Source organism: Oncorhynchus tshawytscha, linkage group LG04 (genome assembly GCF_018296145.1).
Source record: "Oncorhynchus tshawytscha isolate Ot180627B linkage group LG04, Otsh_v2.0, whole genome shotgun sequence".
Lineage (NCBI taxonomy): Eukaryota > Metazoa > Chordata > Actinopteri > Salmoniformes > Salmonidae > Oncorhynchus > Oncorhynchus tshawytscha.
In genome coordinates, this window is record NC_056432.1 from 63,482,688 (window position 1) to 63,507,867 (window position 25,180).

General features: G+C 46.1%; 1 protein-coding gene across 2 annotated transcripts in view; it reads right to left on the reverse strand.

Annotated features, from left to right (window-relative positions):
* Positions 1-25,180, reverse strand: part of LOC112237099 (golgin subfamily A member 6-like protein 22) — a 123,294-nt gene that overhangs the window by 92,768 nt on the left and 5,346 nt on the right. The window lies entirely within an intron of this gene.

A 25,180-nucleotide genomic window follows, 5' to 3' on the forward strand; every position in this document is an offset into this window, starting at 1 on the left:
TAGGGATGGTAACAGCAGCATGTGGTAGGATTAGGTATTTTAACAGTAGGGTGTGGTAGGGATGGTAACAGCAGCATGTGGTAGGGATTATGTATTTTAACAGTAGGGTGTGATTGGGATGGTAACAGCAGCATGTGGTAGTGATTAGGTATTTTAACAGCAGGGTGTGGTAGGGATGGTAACAGCAGCATGTGGTAGGGATTAGGTATTTTAACAGTAGGGTGTGGTATGGATGGTAACAGCAGGGTGTGGTAGGGATGGTAACAGCAGCATGTGGTAGGGATTAGGTATTTTAACAGTACGGTGTGGTAGGGATGGTAACAGCAGGGTGTGGTATGGATGGTAACAGCAAGGTGTGGTAGGGATGGTAACAGCAGCGTATGGTAGGGATTAGGTATTTTAACAGTACGGTGTGGTAGGGATGGTAACAGCAGGGTGTGTAGTATGGATGGTAACAGCAAGGTGTGGTAGGGATGGTAACAGCAGTGTATGGTAGGGATTAGGTATTTTAACAGTAGGGTGTGGTAGGGATGGTAACAGCAGAATGTGGAAGTGATTAGGTATTTTAACAGCAGGGTGTGGTAGGGATGGTAACAACAGCATGTGGTAGGGATTAGGTATTTTAACAGTACGGTGTGGTAGGGATGGTAACAGCAGGGTGTGGTATGGATGGTAACAGCAAGGTGTGGTAGGGATGGTAACAGCAGCGTATGGTAGGGATTAGGTATTTTAACAGTAGGGAGTGGTAGGGATGGTAACAGCAGCATGTGGTAGGAATTAGGTATTTTAACAGCAGGGTGTGGTAGGGATGGTAACAGCAGAGTGTGGTAGGGAATAGGTATTTTAACAGTAGGGTGTGGTAGGGATGGTAACAGCAGAGTGTGGTAGGGATGGTGACAGCAGAATGTGGTATTTTAACAGTAGGGTGTGATAGGGATGGTGTGGTAGGGATAGGTAACAGCAGGTGTGGTAGGGATGGTAACAGCAGCATGTGGTAGGGATGGTAGGGTGTATTAGGGATGGTAACAGTAGGGTGTGGTAGGGATGGTAACAGCAGGGTGTGTGGTAGGGTGATTAGGGATGGTAACAGTAGGGTGTGATAGGGATGGTAACAGCAGGGTGTGGTAGGGATTTTAACAGTAGGGTGTGATAGGGATGGTAACAGCAGGGTGTGGTAGGGATTTTAACAGTAGGGTGTGATAGGGATGGTAACAGCAGGGTGTGGTAGGGATTTTAACAGTAGGGTGTGATAGGGATGGTAACAGCAGAATGTGGTAGTGATTAGGTATTTTAACAACTGGGTGTGGTAGGGATGGTAACAGCAGCATGTGGTAGTGATTAGGTATTTTAACAACAGGGTGTGGTAGGGATGGTAACAGCAGCATGTGGTAGGGATTAGGTATTTTAACAGCAGGGTGTGGTAGGGATGGTAACAGCAGCATGTGGTAGGGATTAGGTATTTTATCAGTAGGGTGTGATAGGGATGGTAACAGCAGCATGTGGTAGGGATTAGGTATTTTAACAGTAGGGTGTGGTAGGGATGGTAACAGCAGCATGTGGTAGTGATTAGGTATTTTAACAGTAGGGTGTGGTAGGGATGGTAACAGCAGGGTGTGGTAGGGATGGTAACAGCAGCATGTGCAGCATGTGGTAGGTGATTAGGTATTTTAAAACAGGAGGGTGTGGTAGGGATGGTAACAGCAGGGTGTGGTAGGGATGGTAACAGCAGGGTGTGGTAGGGATGGTAACAGCAGCATGTGGTAGTGATTAGGTATTTTAACAGCAGGGTGTGGTAGGGATGGTAACAGCAGCATGTGGTAGGGATTAGGTATTTTAACAGTAGGGTGTGGTAGGGATGGTAACAGCAGCATGTGGTAGTGATTAGGTATTTTAACAGCAGGGTGTGGTAGGGATGGTAACAGCAGCATGTGGTAGTGATTAGGTATTTTAACAGTAGGGTGTGATAGGGATGGTAACAGCAGTGATAGGGATGTAACAGTAGGGTGATTATGGATTTTAACAGCAGGGTGTGGTAGGGATGGTAACAGCAGCATGTGGTAGTGATTAGGTATTTTAACAGCGGTGTGGTAGGGATGGTAACAGCAGGGATGGTAACAGCAGGTGTGGTAGGGATGGTAACAGCAGTGTATGGTAGGGATTAGGTATTTTAACAGTAGGGTGTGGTAGGGATGGTAACAGCAGCATGTGGTAGGGATTAGGTATTTTAACAGCAGGGTGTGGTAGGGATGGTAACAGCAGCATGTGGTAGGGATTAGGTATTTTAACAGTAGGGTGTGGTAGGGATGGTAACAGCAGCATGTGGTAGGGATTAGGTATTTTAACAGCAGGGTGTGGTAGGGATGGTAACAGCAGCATGTGGTAGGATTAGGTATTTTAACAGTAGGGTGTGGTAGGGATGGTAACAGTAGTGTGGTAGGGATGGTGACAGCAGCATGTGGTAGTGATTAGGTATTAACAACAGTAGGGTGTGGTAGGGATGGTAACAGCAGGGTGTGGTAGGGATTAGGTATTTTAACGTAGGGTGTTATAGGGATAGTAACAGCAGGGTGTGGTAGGGATGGTAACAGCAGCATGTGGTAGGGATTTAGGGATGGTAACAGTAGGGTGTGGTAGGGATGGTAACAGCAGGGTGTGGTAGGGATGGTAACAGTAGGGTGTGGTAGGGATGGTAACAGTAGGGTGTGATAGGGATGGTAACAGCAGGGTGTGGTAGGGTTTTAACAGCAGCATAGGGTGGTAGCAGGGTGATTAGGGATTTTAACAGTAGGGTGTGATAGGGATGGTAACAGCAGCATGTGGTAGTGATTAGGTATTTTAACAGTAGGGTGTGTAGGGATGGTAACAGCAGCATGTGGTAGTGATTAGGTATTTTAACAACAGGGTGTGGTAGGGATGGTAACAGCAGCATGTGGTAGGGATTAGGTATTTTAACAGCAGGGTGTGGTAGGGATGGTAACAGCAGCATGTGGTAGTGATTAGGTATTTTAACAGTAGGGTGTGATAGGGATGGTAACAGCAGCATGTGGTAGGGATTAGGTATTTTAACAGCAAGGTGTGGTAGGGATGGTAACAGCAGCGTATGGTAGGGATTAGGTATTTTAACAGTACGGTGTGGTAGGGATGGTAACAGCAGGGTGTGGTAGGGATGGTAACAGCAGCATGTGGTAGTGATTAGGTATTTTAACAGCAGGGTGTGGTAGGGATGGTAACAGTAGGGTGTGATAGGGATGGTAACAGCAGCATGTGGTAGGGATTAGGTATTTTAACAGCAGGGTGTGGTTGGGATGGTAACAGCAGCATGTGGTAGTGATTAGGTATTTTAACAGTAGGGTGTGGTAGGGATGGTAACAGCAGGGTGTGGTAGTGATTAGGTATTTTAACAGCAGGGTGTGGTAGGGATGGTAACAGCAGCATGTGGTAGTGATTAGGTATTTTAACAGTAGGGTGTGTAGGGATGGGTAGGGTAAGGATGGTAACAGCAGGGTGTGGTAGGGATGGTAACAGCAGCATGTGGTAGGGATTAGGTATTTTAACAGCAGGGTGTGGTAGGGATGTAACAGCAGGGTGTGGTAGGGATGGTACACAGGGTGTGGTAGGGAGTAACAGCAGCGTGTGGTAGGGTGTATTTTAACAGTAGGGTGTGGTAGGGATGGTAACAACAGTGTGGTATGGTGTGATAGGGATGGTAACAGCAGCATGTGGTAGTGATTAGGTATTTTAACAGTAGGGTGTGGTAGGGATGGTAACAGCAGCATGTGGTAGTGATTAGGTATTTTAACAGTAGGGTGTGGTAGGGATGGTAACAGCAGCATGTGGTAGTGATTAGGTATTTTAACAGTAGGGTGTGGTAGGGTAACAGCAGAGTGTGGTAGGGATGGTAACAGCAGCATGTGGTAGTGATTAGGTATTTTAACAGTAGGGTGTGGTAGGGATGGTAACAGCAGCATGTGGTAGGGATTAGGTATTTTAACAGTAGGGTGTTATAGGGATGGTAACAGCAGGGTGTGGTAGTGATGGTAGCAGCATATTTTAACAGCAGGGTGTGGTAGGGATGGTAACAGTAGGGTGTGGTAGGGATGGTAACAGCAGGGTGTGGTAGAGATGTAACAGTAGGTGTGGTAGGGATGGTAACAGTAGGGTGTGATAGGGATGGTAACAGCAGGGTGTGGTAGGGATGGTAACAGTAGGGTGTGGTAGGGATGGTAACAGTAGGGTGTGATAGGGATTTTAACAGTAGGGTGTGATAGGGATGGTAACAGCAGGGTGTGGTAGGGATTTAACAGTAGGGTGTGATAGGGATGGTAACAGCAGCATGTGGTAGGGATTAGGTATTTTAACAGTAGGGTGTGGTAGGGATGGTAACAGCAGCATGTGGTAGTGATTAGGTATTTTAACAGCAGGGTGTGATAGGGATGGTAACAGCAGCATGTGGTAGTGATTAGGTATTTTAACAGTAGGGTGTGATAGGGATGGTAACAGCAGCATGTGGTAGTGATTAGGTATTTTAACAGCAGGGTGTGGTAGGGATGGTAACAGCAGCATGTGGTAGTGATTAGGTATTTTAACAGTAGGGTGTGGTAGGGATGGTAACAGCAGCATGTGGTAGTGATTAGGTATTTTAACAACAGGGTGTGGTAGGGATGGTAACAGCAGCATGTGGTAGTGATTAGGTATTTTAACAGTAGGGTGTGGTAGGGATGGTAACAGCAGCATGTGGTAGTGATTAGGTATTTTAACAGCAGGGTGTGGTAGGGATGGTAACAGCAGCATGTGGTAGTGATTAGGTATTTTAACAGTAGGGTGTGGTAGGGATGGTAACAGTAGGGTGTGGTAGGGATGGTAACAGCAGGGTGTGGTAGGGATGGTAACAGCAGCATGTGGTAGTGATTAGGTATTTTAACAACAGGGTGTGGTAGGGATGGTAACAGCAGCATGTGGTAGTGATTAGGTATTTTAACAGTAGGGTGTGGTAGGGATGGTAACAGCAGCATGTGGTAGGGATTAGGTATTTTAACAGCAGGGTGTGGTAGGGATGGTAACAGCAGCATGTGGTAGTGATTAGGTATTTTAACAGCAGGGTGTGGTAGGGATGGTAACAGCAGCATGTGGTAGGATTAGGTATTTTAACAGTAGGGTGTGATAGGGATGGTAACAGCAGCATGTGGTAGTGATTAGGTATTTTAACAGCAGGGTGTGGTAGGGATGGTAACAGCAGGGTGTGGTAGGGATTAGGTATTTTAACAGTAGGGTGTGGTAGGGATGGTAACAGCAGCATGTGGTAGTGATTAGGTATTTTAACAGCAGGGTGTGGTAGGGATGGTAACAGCAGCATGTGGTAGTGATTAGGTATTTTAACAGTAGGGTGTGGTAGGGATGGTAACAGCAGCATGTGGTAGTGATTAGGTATTTTAACAGCAGGGTGTGGTAGGGATGGTAACAGCAGCATGTGGTAGTGATTAGGTATTTTAACAGCAGGGTGTGGTAGGGATGGTAACAGCAGGGTGTGGTAGGGATGGTAACAGCAGGGTGTGGTAGGGATGGTAACAGCAGCATGTGGTAGGGATAGGTATTTTAACAGTAGGGTGTGGTAGGGATGGGCAGCATGTGGTAGGGATAGGTATTTTAACAGCAGGGTGTGGTAGGGATGGTAACAGCAGCATGTGGTAGTATTTTAACAGCAGGGTGTGGTAGGGATGGTAACAACAGCAGCATGTGGTAGTGATTAGGTATTTTAACAGTAGGGTGTGGTAGGGATGGTAACAGCAGCATGTGGTAGTGATTAGGTATTTTAACAGTAGGTGTGGTAGGGATGGTAACAGCAGCATGTGGTAGTGATTAGGTATTTTAACAGCAGGGTGTGGTAGGGATGGTAACAGCAGCATGTGGTAGTGATTAGGTATTTTAACAGTAGGGTGTGATAGGGATGGTAACAGCAGCATGTGGTAGTGATTAGGTATTTTAACAGCAGGGTGTGGTAGGGATGGTAACAGCAGCATGTGGTAGGGATAGGTATTTTAACAGTAGGGTGTGATAGGGATGGTAACAGCAGCATGTGGTAGTGATTAGGTATTTTAACAGTAGGGTGTGGTAGGGATGGTAACAGCAGCATGTGGTAGTGATTAGGTATTTTAACAGCAGGGTGTGGTAGGGATGGTAACAGCAGCATGTGGTAGTGATTAGGTATTTTAACAGTAGGGTGTGGTAGGGATGGTAACAGCAGCATGTGGTAGGGATTAGGTATTTTAACAGCAGGGTGTGGTAGGGATGGTAACAGCAGCATGTGGTAGTGATTAGGTATTTTAACAGCAGGGTGTGGTAGGGATGGTAACAGCAGCATGTGGGATTAGGTATTTTAACAGCAGGGTGTGGTAGGGATGGTAACAGCAGGGTGTGGTAGGGATGGTAACAACAGTAGGGTGTGGTAGGGATGGTAACAGCAGTGTGGTAGGGAGTGATTTAACAGCAGGGTGTGGTAGGGAGTAACAACAGGGTGTGGTAGGGGATTTTAACAGTAGGGTGTGGTAGGGATGGTAACAGCAGGGTGTGGTAGGGATGGTATTTTAACAGTAGGGTGTGGTAGGGATGGTAACAGCAGCATGTGGTAGGGATTAGGTATTTTAACAGTAGGGTGTGATAGGGATGGTAACAGCAGCATGTGGTAGTGATTAGGTATTTTAACAGTAGGGTGTGGTAGGGATGGTAACAGCAGGGTGTGGTAGTGATTAGGTATTTTAACAGTAGGGTGTGATAGGGATGGTAACAGCAGCATGTGGTAGTGATTAGGTATTTTAACAGCAGGGTGTGATAGGGATGGTAACAGCAGCATGTGGTAGTGATTAGGTATTTTAACAGTAGGGTGTGATAGGGATGGTAACAGCAGCATGTGGTAGGGATTAGGTATTTTAACAGCAGGGTGTGGTAGGGACAGTAGGGTGTGGTAGGGATGGTAACAGCAGCATGTGGTAGTGATTAGGTATTTTAACAGCAGGGTGTGGTAGGGATGGTAACAGCAGCATGTGGTAGGGATTAGGTATTTTAACAGCAGGGTGTGGTAGGGATGGTAACAGCAGCATGTGGTAGGATTGTGGTAGGGATGGTAACAGCATGTGGTAGTGATTAGGTATTTTAACAGTAGGGTGTGGTAGGGATGGTAACAGCAGCATGTGGTAGTGATTAGGTATTTTAACAGCAGGGTGTGGTAGGGATGGTAACAGCAGCATGTGGGGATGGTAACAGCAGGGTGTGGTAGGGATGGTAACAGTGGGTGTGGTAGGGATGGTAACAGCAGCATGTGTGGATTAGGGATTTTAACAGTAGGGTGTGGTAGGGATGGTAACAGCAGCATGTGGTAGTGATTAGGTATTTTAACAACAGGGTGTGGTAGGGATGGTAACAGCAGCATGTGGTGGTAGGTATTTTAACAGTAGGGTGTGATAGGGATGGTAACAGCAGCATGTGGTAGTGATTAGGTATTTTAACAGCAGGGTGTGGTAGGGATGGTAACAGCAGCATGTGGTAGTGATTAGGTATTTTAACAGCAGGGTGTGATAGGGATGGTAACAGCAGCATGTGGTAGTGATTAGGTATTTTAACAGTAGGGTGTGTAGGGATGGTAACAGCAGCATGTGGTAGTGATTAGGTATTTTAACAGCAGGGTGTGGTAGGGATGGTAACAGCAGCATGTGGTAGGGATTAGGTATTTTAACAGTAGGGTGTGGTAGGGATGGTAACAGCAGCATGTGGTAGTGATTAGGTATTTTAACAGTAGGGTGTGATAGGGATGGTAACAGCAGCATGTGGTAGGATTAGGTATTTTAACAGCAGGGTGTGGTAGGGATGGTAACAGCAGCATGTGGTAGTGATTAGGTATTTTAACAGCAGGGTGTGGTAGGGATGGTAACAGCAGGGTGTGGTAGGGATTAGGTGTGGTTTAACAGTAGGGTGTGGTAGGGATGGTAACAGCAGCATGTGGTAGTGATTAGGTATTTTAACAGCAGGGTGTGGTAGGGATGGTAACAGCAGGGTGTGGTGGTAGGGATTTTAACAGTAGGGTGTGATAGGGATGGTAACAGTAGGGTGTGGTAGGGATTTAACAGTAGGGTGTGGTAGGGATGGTAACAGCAGGGTGTGGTAGGATTAGGTATTTTAACAGCAGGGTGTGGTAGGGATGGTAACAGCAGCATGTGGTAGGGATTAGGTATTTTAACAGTAGGGTGTGGTAGGGATGGTAACAGCAGCATGTGGTAGTGATTAGGTATTTTAACAGTAGGGTGTGATAGGGATGGTAACAGCAGCATGTGGTAGGGATTAGGTATTTTAACAGCAGGGTGTGGTAGGGATGGTAACAGCAGCATGTGGTAGGGATTAGGTATTTTAACAGCAGGGTGTGATAGGGATGGTAACAGCAGCATGTGGTAGTGATTAGGTATTTTAACAACAGGGTGTGGTAGGGATGGTAACAGCAGCATGTGGTAGGGATTAGGTATTTTAACAGTAGGGTGTGGTAGGGATGGTAACAGCAGCATGTGGTAGTGATTAGGTATTTTAACAGCAGGGTGTGGTAGGGATGGTAACAGCAGCATGTGGTAGTGATTAGGTATTTTAACAGCAGGGTGTGGTAGGGATGGTAACAGCAGGGTGTGGTAGGGATGGTAACAGCAGGGTGTGGTAGGGATTTTAACAGCAGCAGGGTGTGATTAGGGATGGTAACAGCAGGGTGTGGTAGGGATGTATTTTAACAGTAGGGTTTTAACAGCAGCATGTGGTAGGGATTAGGTATTTTAACAGTAGGGTGTGGTAGGGATGGTAACAGTAGGGTGTGGTAGTGATTAGGTATTTTAACAGCAGGGTGTGGTAGGGATGGTAACAGCAGCATGTGGTAGTGATTAGGTATTTTAACAGTAGGGTGTGATAGGGATGGTAACAGCAGCATGTGGTAGTGATTAGGTATTTTAACAGTAGGGTGTGTAGGGATGGTAACAGCAGCAGGGATGGTATTTTAACAGTAGGGTGTGATAGGGATGGTAACAGCAGCATGTGGTAGTGATTAGGTATTTTAACAGTAGGGTGTGGTAGGGATGGTAACAGCAGCATGTGGTAGTGATTAGGTATTTTAACAGCAGGGTGTGGTAGGGATGGTAACAGCAGCATGTGGTAGTGATTAGGTATTTTAACAGCAGGGTGTGGTAGGGATGGTAACAGCAGCATGTGGTAGGGATTAGGTATTTTAACAGCAGGGTGTGGTAGGGATGGTAACAGCAGCATGTGGTAGTGATTAGGTATTTTAACAGTAGGGTGTGATAGGGATGGTAACAGCAGCATGTGGTAGGGATTAGGTATTTTAACAGCAGGGTGTGGTAGGGATGGTAACAGCAGCATGTGGTAGTGATTAGGTATTTTAACAGCAGGGTGTGGTAGGGATGGTAACAGCAGGGTGTGGTAGGGATGGTAACAGCAGGGTGTGGTAGGGATGGTAACAGCAGCATGTGGTAGTGATTAGGTATTTTAACAGCAGGGTGTGGTAGGGATGGTAACAGCAGCATGTGGTAGTGATTAGGTATTTTAACAGTAGGGTGTGGTAGGGATGGTAACAGCAGGGTGTGGTAGTGATTAGGTATTTTAACAGCAGGGTGTGGTAGGGATGGTAACAGCAGGGTGGGTAGGGATTTGGTAGGGTGTGATAGGGATGGTAACAGCAGGGTGTGATAGGGATGGTAACAGCAGGGTGTGATAGGGATGGTAACAGCAGGGTGTGGTAGGTATTTTAACAGTAGGGTGTGATAGGGATGGTAACAGCAGCATGTGGTAGTGATTAGGTATTTTAACAACAGGGTGTGGTAGGGATGGTAACAGCAGCATGTGGTAGGGATTAGGTATTTTAACAGCAGGGTGTGGTAGGGATGGTAACAGCAGCATGTGGTAGTGATTAGGTATTTTAACAGCAGGGTGTGTAGGGATGGTAACAGCAGCATGTGGTAGGGATTAGGTATTTTAACAGCAGGGTGTGGTAGGGATGGTAACAGCAGGGTGTGGTAGGGATTTTAACAGTAGGGTGTGATAGGGATGGTAACAGCAGCATGTGGTAGTGATTAGGTATTTTAACAGCAGGGTGTGGTAGGGATGGTAACAGCAGGGTGTGTAGGGTTTTAACAGTAGGGTGTGATAGGGATTTTAACAGTAGGGTGTGATAGGGATGGTAACAGCAGGGTGTGATAGGGATGGTAACAGTAGGGTGTGGTAGGGATGGTAACAGCAGGGTGTGGTAGGGATTTTAACAGTAGGGTGTGATAGGGATGGTAACAGCAGCATGTGGTAGTGATTAGGTATTTTAACAGCAGGGTGTGGTAGGGATGGTACACAGGGTGTGGTAGGGATGGTAACAGCAGCATGTGGTAGGGATTAGGTATTTTAACAGCAGGGTAGGGTGTGATAGGGATGGTAACAGCAGCATGTGGTAGTGATTAGGTATTTTAACAGTAGGGTGTGGTAGGGATGGTAACAGCAGCATGTGGTAGGGATTAGGTATTTTAACAGTAGGGTGTGATAGGGATGGTAACAGCAGCATGTGGTAGTGATTAGGTATTTTAACAACAGGGTGTGGTAGGGATGGTAACAGCAGCATGTGGTAGTGATTAGGTATTTTAACAGTAGGGTGTGATAGGGATGGTAACAGCAGCATGTGGTAGGGATTAGGTATTTTAACAGCAGGGTGTGGTAGGGATGGTAACAGCAGCATGTGGTAGTGATTAGGTATTTTAACAGCAGCAGGGTGTGGTAGGGATGGTAACAGCAGCATGTGGTAGTGATTAGGTATTTTAACAGTAGGGTGTGGTAGGGATGGTAACAGCAGCATGTGGTAGGGATTAGGTATTTTAACAGTAGGGTGTGGTAGGGATGGTAACAGCAGCATGTGGTAGTGATTAGGTATTTTAACAGTAGGGTGTGGTAGGGATGGTAACAGCAGGGTGTGGTAGGGATGGTAACAGTAGGGTGTGTGTGGATTAGGGATTTTAACACAGCAGGGTGTATAGGATTAACAGCAGGTGGTAGGGTGGTAGGGATGGTAAACAGCAGCATGTGGTAGGGATTAGGTATTTTAACAGCAGGGTGTGGTAGGGATGGTAACATTGTGGTATTTTAACAGTAGGGTGTGATAGGGATGGTAACAGCAGCATGTGGTAGTGATTAGGTATTTTAACAGCAGGGTGTGGTAGGGATGGTAACAGCAGCATGTGGTAGGGATTTTAGGGTGTGATAGGTATTTTAACAGTAGGGTGTGATAGGGATGGTAACAGTAGGGTGTGATAGGGATGGTAACAACAGTAGGGATGGTAACAGCAGGGTAGTGATTAGGGATTTTAACAGTAGGGTGTGATAGGGATGGTAACACAGCATGTGGTAGTGATTAGGTATTTTAACAGTAGGGTGTGGTAGGGATGGTAACAGCAGCATGTGGTAGGGATGGTAACAGCAGCATGTGGTAGGGATTTATTTTAACAGCAGGGTGTGATAGGGATGGTAACAGCAGCATGTGGTAGTGATTAGGTATTTTAACAGTAGGGTGTGGTAGGGATGGTAACAGCAGCATGTGGTAGGGATTAGGTATTTTAACAGCAGGGTGTGGTAGGGATGGTAACAGCAGCATGTGGTAGTGATTAGGTATTTTAACAGCAGGGTGTGGTAGGGATGGTAACAGCAGCATGTGGTAGTGATTAGGTATTTTAACAGTAGGGTGTGGTAGGGATGGTAACAGCAGGGTGCAGTGTGGTAGGGGGTGTGGTAGGGTATTTTAACAGTAGGGTGTGATAGGGATGGTAACAGCAGCATGTGGTAGTGATTAGGTATTTTAACAGCAGGGTGTGGTAGGGATGGTAACAGCAGGGTGTGGTAGGGATTTTAACAGTAGGGTGTGATAGGGATTTTAACAGTAGGGTGTGATAGGGATGGTAACAGCAGGGTGTGGTAGGGATGGTAACAGTAGGGTGTGGTAGTGATGGTAACAGCAGGGTGTGGTAGGGATTTTAACAGTAGGGTGTGATAGGGATGGTAACAGCAGCATGTGGTAGTGATTAGGTATTTTAACAGCAGGGTGTGGTAGGGATGGTAACAGCAGGGTGTGGTAGGGATTTTAACAGTAGGGTGTGATAGGGATGGTAACAGCAGCATGTGGTAGTGATTAGGTATTTTAACAACAGGGTGTGGTAGGGATGGTAACAGCAGCATGTGGTAGGGATTAGGTATTTTAACAACAGGGTGTGATAGGGATGGTAACAGCAGCATGTGGTAGGGATTAGGTATTTTAACAACAGGGTGTGGTAGGGATGGTAACAGCAGCATGTGGTAGTGATTAGGTATTTTAACAGTAGGGTGTGATAGGGATGGTAACAGCAGCATGTGGTAGGGATTAGGTATTTTAACAGCAGGGTGTGGTAGGGATGGTAACAGCAGCATGTGGTAGTGATTAGGTATTTTAACAGCAGGGTGTGGTAGGGATGGTAACAGCAGGGTGTGGTAGGGATGGTAACAGCAGGGTGTGGTAGGGATGGTAACAGCAGCATGTGGTAGTGATTAGGTATTTTAACAGCAGGGTGTGGTAGGGATGGTAACAGCAGCATGTGGTAGGGATTAGGTATATTAACAGTAGGGTGTGGTAGGGATGGTAACAGTAGGGTGTGGTAGTGATTAGGTATTTTAACAGCAGGGTGTGGTAGGGATGGTAACAGCAGCATGTGGTAGTGATTAGGTATTTTAACAGTAGGGTGTGATAGGGATGGTAACAGTAGGGTGTGGTAGTGATTAGGTATTTTAACAGTAGGGTGTGATAGGGATGGTAACAGCAGGGTGTGGTAGGGATTTTAACAGTAGGGTGTGATAGGGATGGTAACAGCAGTGTGGTAGGGATGGTAACAACAGGGTGTGTAGGGATGGTAACAGCAGGGTGTGGTAGGGATTTTAACAGTAGGGTGTGATAGGGATGGTAACAGCAGCATGTGGTAGTGATTAGGTATTTTAACAACAGGGTGTGGTAGGGATGGTAACAGCAGCATGTGGTAGGGATTAGGTATTTTAACAGCAGGGTGTGGTAGGGATGGTAACAGCAGCATGTGGTAGTGATTAGGTATTTTAACAGCAGGGTGTGTAGGGATGGTAACAGCAGCATGTGGTAGGGATTAGGTATTTTAACAGCAGGGTGTGGTAGGGATGGTAACAGCAGGGTGTGGTAGGGATTTTAACAGTAGGGTGTGATAGGGATGGTAACAGCAGCATGTGGTAGTGATTAGGTATTTTAACAGCAGGGTGTGGTAGGGATGGGCAGGGTGTGGTAGGGATTTTAACAGTAGGGTGTGATAGGGATTTTAACAGCAGGGTGTGATGATGGTAGGGTGTAACAGTAGGGTGTGGTAGTGATGGTAGGTATTTTAACAGTAGGGTGTGGTAGGGATGGTAACAGCAGCATGTGGTAGTGATTAGGTATTTTAACAGCAGGTGTGGTAGGGATGGTAACAGCAGCATGGTGTGATTAGGGATTTTAACAGTAGGGTGTGATAGGGATGGTAACAGCAGCATGTGGTAGTGATTAGGTATTTTAACAACAGGGTGTGGTAGGGATGGTAACAGCAGCATGTGGTAGGATTAGGTATTTTAACAGTAGGGTGTGATAGGGATGGTAACAGCAGCATGTGGTAGTGATTAGGTATTTTAACAACAGGGTGTGGTAGGGATGGTAACAGCAGCATGTGGTAGATTGTATTTTAACAGTAGGGTGTGGTAGGGATGGTAACAGCAGCATGTGGTAGTGATTAGGTATTTTAACAGTAGGGTGTGATAGGGATGGTAACAGCAGCATGTGGTAGGGATTAGGTATTTTAACAGCAGGGTGTGGTAGGGATGGTAACAGCAGCATGTGGTAGTGATTAGGTATTTTAACAGCAGGGTGTGGTAGGGATGGTAACAGCAGGGTGTGGTAGGGATGGTAACAGCAGGGTGTGGTAGGGATGGTAACAGCAGCATGTGGTAGTGATTAGGTATTTTAACAGCAGGGTGTGGTAGGGATGGTAACAGCAGCATGTGGTAGGGATTAGGTATTTTAACAGTAGGGTGTGGTAGGGATGGTAACAGTAGGGTGTGGTAGTGATTAGGTATTTTAACAGCAGGGTGTGGTAGGGATGGTAACAGCAGCATGTGGTAGTGATTAGGTATTTTAACAGTAGGGTGTGATAGGGATGGTAACAGTAGGGTGTGGTAGTGATTAGGTATTTTAACAACAGGGTGTGTAGGGATGGTAACAGCAGGGTGTGGTAGTGATTAGGTATTTTAACAGTAGGGTGTGATAGGGATGGTAACAGCAGGGTGTGTTAGGGATTTTAACAGTAGGGTGTGATAGGGATGGTAACAGCATGTGGTAGTGATTAGGTATTTTAACAGTAGGGTGTGATAGGGATGGTAACAGCAGCATGTGGTAGTGATTAGGTATTTTAACAGCAGGGTGTGGTAGGGATGGTAACAGCAGCATGTGGTAGTGATTAGGTATTTTAACAGCAGGGTGTGGTAGGGATGGTAACAGCAGCATGTGGTAGTGATTAGGTATTTTAACAGCAGGGTGTGACAGGGATGGTAACAGCAGCATGTGGTAGGGATAGGTAACAGCAGGGTGTGGTAGGGATGGTAAGGTATTTTAACAGTAGGGTGTGATAGGGATGGTAACAGCAGCATGTGGTAGTGATTAGGTATTTTAACAGCAGGGTGTGGTAGGGATGGTAACAGCAGGGTGTGGTAGGGATGGTAACAGTAGGGTGTGGTAGGGATTTTAACAGTAGGGTGTGGTAGGGATGGTGTGGTAGGGATGGTAACAGTAGGGTGTGATAGGGATGGTAACAGCAGGGTGTGGTAGGGATGGTAACAGCAGTGTGTGGTAGGTAGGTTGTGGTAGGGATTTTAACAGTAGGGTGTGATAGGGATGGTAACAGCAGCATGTGGTAGTGATTATGTATTTTAACAGCAGGGTGTGGTAGGGTTGGTAACAGCAGCATGTGGTAGGGATTAGCTATTTTAACAGTAGGGTGTGATAGGGATGGTAACAGCAGCATGTGGTAGTGATTAGGTATTTTAACAGTAGGGTGTGATAGGGATGGTAACAGTAGGGTGTGGTAGTGATTAGGTATTTTAACAGCAGGGTGTGGTAGGGATGGTAACAGCAGCATGTGGTAGGGATTAGGTATTTTAACAGCAGGGTGTGATAGCGATGGTAACAGCAGCATGTGGTAGTGATTAGTTATTTTAACAGTAGGGTGTGATAGGGATGGTAACAGCCGCATGTGGTAGGGATTAGGTATTTTAACAGCAGGGTGTGGTAGGGATGGTAATAGCAGCATGTGGTAGTGATTAGGTATTTTAACAGCAGGGTGTGGTAGGGATGGTAACAGCAGCATGTGGTAGTGATTAGGTATTTTAACAGTAGGGTGTGATAGGGATGGTAACAGCAGGGTGTGGTAGTGATGGTAGGGATTTTAACAGTAGGGTGTGATAGGGATGGTAACAGCAGCATGTGGTAGTGATTTTAGGGTGTGATAGGGATTTTAACAGTAGGGTGTGATAGGGATGGTAACAGTAGGGTGTGATAGGGATGGTAACAGTAGGGTGTGGTAGGATTTTAACAGTAGGGTGTGGTAGGGATTTTAACAGTAGGGTGTGATAGGGATGGTAACAGCAGCATGTGGTAGTGATTAGGTATTTTAACAGCAGGGTGTGGTAGGGATGGTAACAGCAGGGTGTGGTAGGGATTTTAACAGTAGGGTGTGATAGGGATGGTAACAGCAGCATGTGGTAGTGATTAGGTATTTTAACAACAGGGTGTGGTAGGGATGGTAACAGCAGGGTGTGGTAGGGGGATTTTAACAGTAGGGTGTGATAGGGATGGTAACAGCAGCATGTGGTAGTGATTAGGTATTTTAACAGTAGGGTGTGGTAGGGATGGTAACAGCAGCATGTGGTAGTGATTAGGTATTTGAACAACTGGGTGTGGTAGGGATGGTAACAGCAGCATGTGGTAGGGATTAGGTATTTTAACAGTAGGGTGTGATAGGGATGGTAACAGCAGCATGTGGTAGTGATTAGGTATTTTAACAGCAGGGTGTGGTAGGGATGGTAACAGCAGCATGTGGTAGTGATTAGGTATTTTAACAGTAGGGTGTGATAGGGATGGTAACAGCAGCATGTGGTAGGGATTAGGTATTTTAACAGCAGGGTGTGGTAGGGATGGTAACAGTAGCATGTGGTAGTGATTAGGTATTTTAACAGCAGGGTGTGGTAGGGATGGTAACAGCAGGGTGTGGTAGGGATGGTAACAGCAGGGTGTGGTAGGGATGGTAACAGCAGCATGTGGTAGTGATTAGGTATTTTAACAGCAGGGTGTGGTAGGGATGGTAACAGCAGCATGTGGTAGGGATTAGGTATATTAACAGTAGGGTGTGGTAGGGATGGTAACAGCAGGGTGTGGTAGTGATTAGGTATTTTAACAGCAGGGTGTGGTAGGGATGGTAACAGCAGCATGTGGTAGTGATTAGGTATTTTAACAGTAGGGTGTGATAGGGATGGTAACAGTAGCATGTGGTAGTGATTAGGTATTTTAACAGTAGGGTGTGATAGGGATGGTAACAGCAGCATGTGGTAGGATTAGGTATTTTAACAGTAGGGTGTGATAGGGATGGTAACAGCAGCATGTGGTAGTGATTAGGTATTTTAACAGTAGGGTGTGGTAGGGATGGTAACAGCAGCATGTGGTAGTGATTAGGTATTTTAACAGCAGGGTGTGGTAGGGATGGTAACAGTAGGGTGTGGTAGGGATGGTAACAGCAGGGTGTGGTAGAGATGGTAACAGTAGGGTGTGGTAGGGATGGTAACAGCAGGGTGTGGTAGGGATGGTAACAAGGTTGTGGTAGGGATGGTAACAGCAGGGTGTGGTAGGGATGGTAACAGTAGGTTGTGGTAGGGATTTTAACAGTAGGTGTGTGATAGGGATGGTAACAGCAGCATGTGGTAGGGATTAGGTATTTTAACAGCAGGGTGTGGTAGGGATGGTAACAGCAGCATGTGGTAGGGATTAGGTATTTTAACAGTAGGGTGTGATAGGGATGGTAACAGCAGCATGTGGTAGTGATTAGGTATTTTAACAGTAGGGTGTGATAGGGATGGTAACAGCAGGGTGTGGTAGTGATTAGGTATTTTAACAGCAGGGTGTGGTAGGGATGGTAACAGCAGCATGTGGTAGGGATTAGGTATTTTAACAGCAGGGTGTGATAGCGATGGTAACAGCAGCATGTGGTAGTGATTAGTTATTTTAACAGTAGGGTGTGATAGGGATGGTAACAGCCGCATGTGGTAGGGATTAGGTATTTTAACAGCAGGGTGTGGTAGGGATGGTAACAGCAGCATGTGGTAGTGATTAGGTATTTTAACAGCAGGGTGTGGTAGGGATGGTAACAGCAGCATGTGGTAGTGATTAGGTATTTTAACAGTAGGGTGTGATAGGGATGGTAATAGCAGCATGTGGTAGGGATTAGGGATGGTAACAGTAGGGTGTGGTAGTGATTAGGTATTTTAACAGTAGGGTGTGGTAGGGATGGTAACAGTAGGGTGTGGTAGTGATTAGGTATTTTAAGAGTAGGGTGTGATAGGGATGGTAACAGCAGCATGTGGTAGGGATTAGGTATTTTAACAGTAGGGTGTGGTAGGGATGGTAACAGCAGCATGTGGTAGTGATTAGGTATTTTAACAGTAGGGTGTGATAGGGATGGTAACAGCAGTAGGTGTGGTAGTGAGGGTATTTTAACAGTAGGGTGTGATAGGGATGGTAACAGCAGCATGTGGTAGTGATTAGGTATTTTAACAGTAGGGTGTGATAGGGATGGTAACAGCAGCATGTGGTAGTGATTAGGTATTTTAACAGTAGGGTGTGATAGGGATGGTAACAGCAGCATGTGGTAGGGATTAGGTATTTTAACAGCAGGGTGTGGTAGGGATGGTAATAGCAGCATGTGGTAGTGATTAGGTATTTTAACAGCAGGGTGTGGTAGGGATGGTAACAGCAGCATGTGGTAGTGATTAGGTATTTTAACAGTAGGGTGTGATAGGGATGGTAACAGCAGGGTGTGGTAGGGATGGTAACAGCAGGGTGTGGTAGGGATTTTAACAGTAGGGTGTGATAGGGATGGTAACAGCAGCATGTGGTAGTGATTAGGTATTTTAACAGCAGGGTGTGGTAGGGATGGTAACAGCAGGGTGTGGTAGGGATTTTAACAGTAGGGTGTGATAGGGATTTTAACAGTAGGGTGTGATAGGGATGGTAACAGGATAGGGATGGTAACAGTAGGGTGTGGTAGTGATGGTAACAGCAGGGTGTGGTAGGGATTTTAACAGTAGGGTGTGATAGGGATGGTAACAGCAGCATGTGGTAGTGATTAGGTATTTTAACAGCAGGGTGTGGTAGGGATGGTAACAGCAGGGTGTGGTAGGGATTTAACACAGTAGGGTGTGATAGGGATGGTAACAGCAGCATGTGGTAGTGATTAGGTATTTTAACAACAGGGTGTGGTAGGGATGGTAACAGCAGCATGTGGTAGGGATTAGGTATTTTAACAGTAGGGTGTGATAGGGATGGTAACAGCAGCATGTGGTAGTGATTAGGTATTTTAACAACAGGGTGTGGTAGGGATGGTAACAGCAGCATGTGGTAGTGATTAGGTATTTTAACAGTAGGGTGTGATAGGGATGGTAACAGCAGCATGTGGTAGGGATTAGGTATTTTAACAGCAGGGTGTGGTAGGGATGGTAACAGCAGCATGTGGTAGTGATTAGGTATTTTAACAGCAGGGTGTGGTAGGGATGGTAACAGCAGGGGTGTGGTAGGGATGGTAACAGCAGTAGGGATGGTAGGAGTGATTAGGTATTTTAACAGTAGGGTGTGGATAGGGATGGTAACAGCAGTGTGGTAGTGATTAGGTATTTTAACAGTAGGGTGTGATAGGGATGGTAACAGCAGCATGTGGTAGTGATTAGGTATTTTAACAGCAGGGTGTGATAGGGATGGTAACAGCAGCATGTGGTAGGGATTAGGTATTTTAACAGCAGGGTGTGATAGGGATGGTAACAGCAGCATGTGGTAGTGATTAGGTATTTTAACAGTAGGGTGTGGTAGGGATGGTAACAGCAGCATGTGGTAGTGATTAGGTATTTTAACAGCAGGGTGTGGTAGGGATGGTAACAGCAGGGTGTGGTAGGGATGGAGGTTGTGGTAGGATGGTAACAGTAGGGTGTGGTAGGGATGGTAACAGCAGGGTGTGGTAGGGATGGTTAGGGTTGTGGTAGGGATTTTAACAGTAGGGTGTGATAGGGATGGTAACAGCAGCATGTGGTAGTGTAACATTAGGTATTTTAACAGTGGTAGGGAGGGTGTGGTAGGGATGGTAACAGCAGGTGTGGTAGGGATTTTAACAGCAGGGTGTGGTAGGGATGGTAACAACAGGATTTTAACAGTAGGGTGTGTAGGGATGGTAACAGTAGGGTGTGGTAGGGATGGTTACGTATTTTAACAGCAGGGTGTGGTAGGGATGGTAACAGCAGCATGTGGTAGGGATTAGGTATTTTAACAGTAGGGTGTGATAGGGATGGTAACAGCAGCATGTGGTAGTGATTAGGTATTTTAACAGTAGGGTGTGATAGGGATGGTAACAGTAGGGTGTGGATTAGGTATTTTAATTAGGTATTTTAACAGCAGGGTGTGGTAGGGATGGTAACAGCAGCATGTGGTAGGGATTAGGTATTTTAACAGTAGGGTGTGATAGGGATGGTAACAGCAGCATGTGGTAGTGATTAGTTATTTTAACAGTAGGGTGTGATAGGGATGGTAACAGCAGCATGTGGTAGTGATTAGGTATTTTAACAGCAGGGTGTGGTAGGGATGGTAACAGCAGGGTGTGGTAGGGATTTTAACAGTAGGGTGTGATAGGGATGGTAACAGCAGCATGTGGTAGTGATTAGGTATTTTAACAGCAGGGTGTGGTAGGGATGGTAACAGCAGCATGTGGTAGGGATTAGGTATTTTAACAGTAGGGTGTGATAGGGATGGTAACAGCAGCATGTGGTAGTGATTAGGTATTTTAACAACAGGGTGTGGTAGGGATGGTAACAGCAGCATGTGGTAGTGATTAGGTATTTTAACAGTAGGGTGTGATAGGGATGGTAACAGCAGCAGCATGTGGTAGGGATTAGGTATTTTAACAGCAGGGTGTGGTAGGGATGGTAACAGCAGCATGTGGTAGTGATTAGGTATTTTAACAGCAGGGTGTGGTAGGGATGGTAACAGCAGGGTGTGGTAGGGATGGTAAGGTATTTTAACAGCAGGGTGTGGTAGGGATGGTAACAGCAGCATGTGGTAGTGATTAGGTATTTTAACAGCAGGGTGTGGTAGGGATGGTAACAGCAGCATGTGGTAGGGATTAGGTATATTAACAGTAGGGTGTGGTAGGGATGGTAACAGTAGGGTGTGGTAGTGATTAGGTATTTTAACAGCAGGGTGTGGTAGGGATGGTAACAGCAGGGTGTGGTAGGGATTTTAACAGTAGGGTGTGATAGGGATGGTAACAGCAGGGTGTGGTAGTGATTAGGTATTTTAACAGTAGGGTGTGATAGGGATGGTAACAGCAGCATGTGGTAGTGATTAGGTATTTTAACAGTAGGGTGTGATAGGGATGGTAACAGCAGCATGTGGTAGGGATTAGGTATTTTAACAACAGGGTGTGATAGGGATGGTAACAGCAGCATGTGGTAGGATTAGGTATTTTAACAGCAGGGTGTGGTAGGGATGGTAACAGCAGCATGTGGTAGTGATTAGGTATTTTAACAGCAGGGTGTGGTAGGGATGGTAACAGCAGGTGTGGTAGGGATGGTAACAGTATTTTAACAGCAGGGTGTGGTAGGGATGGTAACATAGGGTGTGGTAGGGATTTTAACAGTAGGGTGTGATAGGGATGGTAACAGCAGGGTGTGGTAGAGATGGTAACAGTAGGGATGGTAGGGATTTTAACAGCAGGGTGTGGTAGGGATGGTAACAGTAGGTTGTGGTAGGGATGGTAACAGCAGGGTGTGGTAGGGATGGTAACAGTAGGTTGTGGTAGGGATTTTAACAGTAGGGTGTGATAGGGATGGTAACAGTAGGGTGTGGTAGGGATTACGTATTTTAACAGCAGGGTGTGGTAGGGTTGGTAACAGCAGTGTGGTAGGGATTAGGTATTTTAACAGTAGGGTGTGATAGGGATGGTAACAGCAGCATGTGGTAGTGATTAGGTATTTTAACAGCAGGGTGTGGTAGGGATGGTAACAGCAGGGTGTGGTAGGGATGGTAACAGCAGCATGTGGTAGGGATTAGGTATTTTAACAGCAGGGTGTGATAGCGATGGTAACAGCAGCATGTGGTAGTGATTAGTTATTTTAACAGTAGGGTGTGATAGGGATGGTAACAGCCGCATGTGGTAGGGATTAGGTATTTTAACAGCAGGGTGTGGTAGGGATGGTAATAGCAGCATGTGGTAGTGATTAGGTATTTTAACAGCAGGGTGTGGTAGGGATGGTAACAGCAGCATGTGGTAGTGATTAGGTATTTTAACAGTAGGGTGTGATAGGGATGGTAACAGCAGCATGTGGTAGGGATTAGGGATGGTAACAGTAGGGTGTGGTAGTGATTAGGTATTTTAACAGTAGGGTGTGGTAGGGATGGTAACAGGGTGTGGTAGTGATTAGGTATTTTAACAGTAGGTGTGATAGGGATGGTAACAGCAGCATGTGGAGTGGTATTTTAACAGCAGGGTGTGGTAGGGATGGTAACAGCAGCATGTGGTAGTGATTAGGTATTTTAACAGTAGGGTGTGATAGGGATGGTAACAGCAGCATGTGGTAGTGATTAGGTATTTTAACAGCAGGGTGTGGTAGGGATGGTAACAGCAGGGTGTGGTAGGGATTTTAACAGTAGGGTGTGATAGGGATTTTAACAGTAGGGTGTGATAGGGATGGTAACAGTAGGGTGTGATAGGGATGGTAACAGTAGGGTGTGGTAGTGATGGTAACAGCAGGGTGTGGTAGGGATTTTAACAGTAGGGTGTGATAGGGATGGTAACAGCAGCATGTGGTAGTGATTAGGTATTTTAACAGCAGGGTGTGGTAGGGATGGTAACAGCAGGTTGTGGTAGGGATTTTAACAGTAGGGTGTGATAGGGATGGTAACAGCAGCATGTGGTAGTGATTAGGTATTTTAACAACAGGGTGTGGTAGGGATGGTAACAGCAGCATGTGGTAGGGATTAGGTATTTTAACAGTAGGGTGTGATAGGGATGGTAACAGCAGCATGTGGTAGTGATTAGGTATTTTAACAACAGGGTGTGGTAGGGATGGTAACAGCAGCATGTGGTAGTGATTAGGTATTTTAACAGTAGGGTGTGATAGGGATGGTAACAGCAGCATGTGGTAGGGATTAGGTATTTTAACAGCAGGGTGTGGTAGGGATGGTAACAGCAGCATGTGGTAGTGATTAGGTATTTTAACAGCAGGGTGTGGTAGGGATGGTAACAGCAGGGTGTGGTAGGGATGGTAACAGCAGGGTGTGGTAGGGATGGTAACAGCAGCATGTGGTAGTGATTAGGTATTTTAACAGCAGGGTGTGGTAGGGATGGTAACAGCAGCATGTGGTAGGGATTAGGTATATTAACAGTAGGGTGTGGTAGGGATGGTAACAGTAGGGTGTGGTAGTGATTAGGTATTTTAACAGCAGGGTGTGGTAGGGATGGTAACAGCAGCATGTGGTAGTGATTAGGTATTTTAACAGTAGGGTGTGATAGGGATGGTAACAGTAGGGTGTGGTAGTGATTAGGTATTTTAACAGTAGGGTGTGATAGGGATGGTAACAGCAGGGTGTGGTAGGGATTTTAACAGTAGGGTGTGATAGGGATGGTAACAGCAGGGTGTGTTAGGGATTTTAACAGTAGGGTGTGATAGGGATGGTAACAGCAGGGTGTGGTAGGGATTTTAACAGTAGGGTGTGATAGGGATGGTAACAGCAAAATGTGGTAGTGATTAGGTATTTTAACAACAGGGTGTGGTAGGGATGGTAACAGCAGCATGTGGTAGGGATTAGGTATTTTAACAGCAGGGTGTGGTAGGGATGGTAACAGCAGCATGTGGTAGTGATTAGGTATTTTAACAGCAGGGTGTGACAGGGATGGTAACAGCAGCATGTGGTAGGGATTAGGTATTTTAACAGCAGGGTGTGGTAGGGATGGTAACAGCATGGGTGTGGTAGGGATTTTAAAGCAGTAGGGTGTGAGCAGGGTGTTAGGGATGGTAACAGCAGCATGTGGTAGTGATTAGGTATTTTAACAGCAGGGTGTGGTAGGGATGGTAACAGCAGGGTGTGGTAGGGATTTTAACAGTAGGGTGTGATAGGGATTTTAACAGTAGGGGTGTGATAGGGATGGTAACAGTAGGGTGTGGTAGGGATGGTAACAGTAGGGTGTGGTAGTGATGGTAACAGCAGTGTGTGGTAGGGATTTTAACAGTAGGGTGTGATAGGGATGGTAACAGCAGCATGTGGTAGTGATTAGGTATTTTAACAGCAGGGTGTGGTAGGGATGGTAACAGCAGGGTGTGGTAGGGATTTTAACAGTAGGGTGTGATAGGGATGGTGCAGCATGTGGTAGTGATTAGGTATTTTAACAGCAGGGTGTGGTAGGGATGGTAACAGCAGCATGTGGTAGGGATTAGGTATTTTAACAGCAGGGTGTGATAGGGATGGTAACAGCAGCATGTGGTAGGGATTAGGTATTTTAACAGCAGGGTGTGGTAGGGATGGTAACAGCAGGGTGTGGTAGGGATGGTAACAGCAGGGTGTGGTAGGGATGGTAACAGCAGCATGTGGTAGTGATTAGGTATTTTAACAGCAGGGTGTGGTAGGGATGGTAACAGCAGCATGTGGTAGGGATCAGGTATATTAACAGTAGGGTGTGGTAGGGATGGTAACAGCAGCATGTGGTAGGGATTAGGTATTTTAACAGCAGGGTGTGATAGGGATGGTAACAGTAGGGTGTGGTAGTGATTAGGTATTTTAACAGTAGGGTGTGATAGGGATGGTAACAGCAGCATGTGGTAGTGATTAGGTATTTTAACAGCAGGCTGTGATAGGGATGGTAACAGCAGCATGTGGTAGGGATTAGGTATTTTAACAGCAGGGTGTGATAGGGATGGTAACAGCAGCATGTGGTAGTGATTAGGTATTTTAACAGTAGGGTGTGGTAGGGATGGTAACAGCAGCATGTGGTAGTGATTAGGTATTTTAACAGCAGGGTGTGGTAGGGATGGTAACAGTAGGGTGTGGTAGGGATGGTAACAGCAGGGTGTGGTAGAGATGGTAACAGTAGGGTGTGGTAGGGATGGTAACAGCAGGGTGTGGTAGGGATGGTAACAGTAGGTTGTGGTAGGGATGGTAACAGCAGGGTGTGGTAGGGATGGTAACAGTAGGTTGTGGTAGGGACTTTAACAGTAGGGTGTGATAGGGATGGTAACAGTAGGGTGTGGTAGGGATTAGGTATTTTAACAGCAGGGTGTGGTAGGGATGGTAACAGCAGCATGTGGTAGGGATTAGGTATTTTAACAGTAGGTTGTGGTAGGGATGGTAACAGCAGGGTGTGGTAGGGATGGTAACAGTAGGTTGTGGTAGGGACTTTAACAGTAGGTTGTGATAGGGATGGTAACAGTAGGGTGTGGTAGGGATTAGGTATTTTAACAGCAGGGTGTGGTAGGGATGGTAATAGCAGCATGTGGTAGGGATTAGGGATGGTAACAGTAGGGTGTGGTAGTGATTAGGTATTTTAACAGTAGGGTGTGGTAGGGATGGTAACAGTAGGGTGTGGTAGTGATTAGGTATTTTAAGAGTAGGGTGTGATAGGGATGGTAACAGCAGCATGTGGTAGGGATTAGGTATTTTAACAGTAGGGTGTGATAGGGATGGTAACAGCAGCATGTGGTAGGGATTAGGGATTGTAACAGCAGGGTGTGATAGGGATGGGGTATGGGTAGGGGGTGAGGAATCAAGGGGGAAAGGGTTAGGATTGGGGCGGTC